Genomic DNA, 948 nt, shown 5'->3' on the forward strand with positions numbered 1-948 from the left:
TGACTTCACTTTCACGTTTCACTTTCATGCATTGGAGAAGGAAATGGCAACCCACTCCAGTGTTTTTGCCTGGAGAATCCCAGGGACGGGGGAGCCTGGTGGGCTGCCATCTATGGGGTCACACAGAGTTGGACACGACTGAAGCGACTTAGCAGCAGCAGCAGCATACTGTGGAATGCTTCTCATTCTTTTAAAGAGTGCTTACATATGTCATTAGCAGGAAATAACATAGTTCTTAAACGATCCACTATTCATGGATGGATATATTGTTTCAAATTTTCTGTGATTCAGTGGTGTTTTAATGACCCATTTATATAGAGCTAACCTTATTTGCTGAGTGCCAATGCTTTTGAACTGTGGTGTTGGAGAAGACTCTTGAGAGTCCCTTGGACTGCAAGGAGATCCAACCAGTCCATCCTAAAGGAGATAAATCCTGGGTATTCATTGGAAGGACTGATGCTGAAGCTGAAACTCCAATACTTTGGCCACCTGATATGAAGAGTTGACTCATTGGAAAAGACCCTGATACTGAGAAGGGTTGGGGGCAGGAGGAGAAGGGGACAACAGAGGATGAGATGGCTGGATGGCATCACCAACTCAATGGACATGAGTTTGGGTAAACTCTGGGAGTTGATGATGGACAGGGAGGCCTGGCGTGCTGCGATTCATGGGGCTGCCAAGAGTCGGGCACGACTGAGCAACTGAACTGAACTGAACCATATTTAGATGTATCTTACGTGGTTTAGCTTAAGTGCCTTTTAAACTTTTGAGTGTTTTGCAATATCACAGAATTTTTGGACAGATAACATTTAAGACTGGAAAATCCAAACCTTCCTTAATAGATAAAGGAACTCTAGTTTTCTGATATCGCAGTAATTTCACTACCACCATTAAAAGCATTTTTTTTTTCCTTTTTTTTTTATTTTTTATTTTTAAATTTTATTTTAT

The sequence above is a fragment of the Bison bison genome, unplaced genomic scaffold (genome assembly GCF_000754665.1).
Source record: "Bison bison bison isolate TAMUID 2011002044 unplaced genomic scaffold, Bison_UMD1.0 scf7180017864517, whole genome shotgun sequence".
NCBI classification, from domain to species: domain Eukaryota; kingdom Metazoa; phylum Chordata; class Mammalia; order Artiodactyla; family Bovidae; genus Bison; species Bison bison.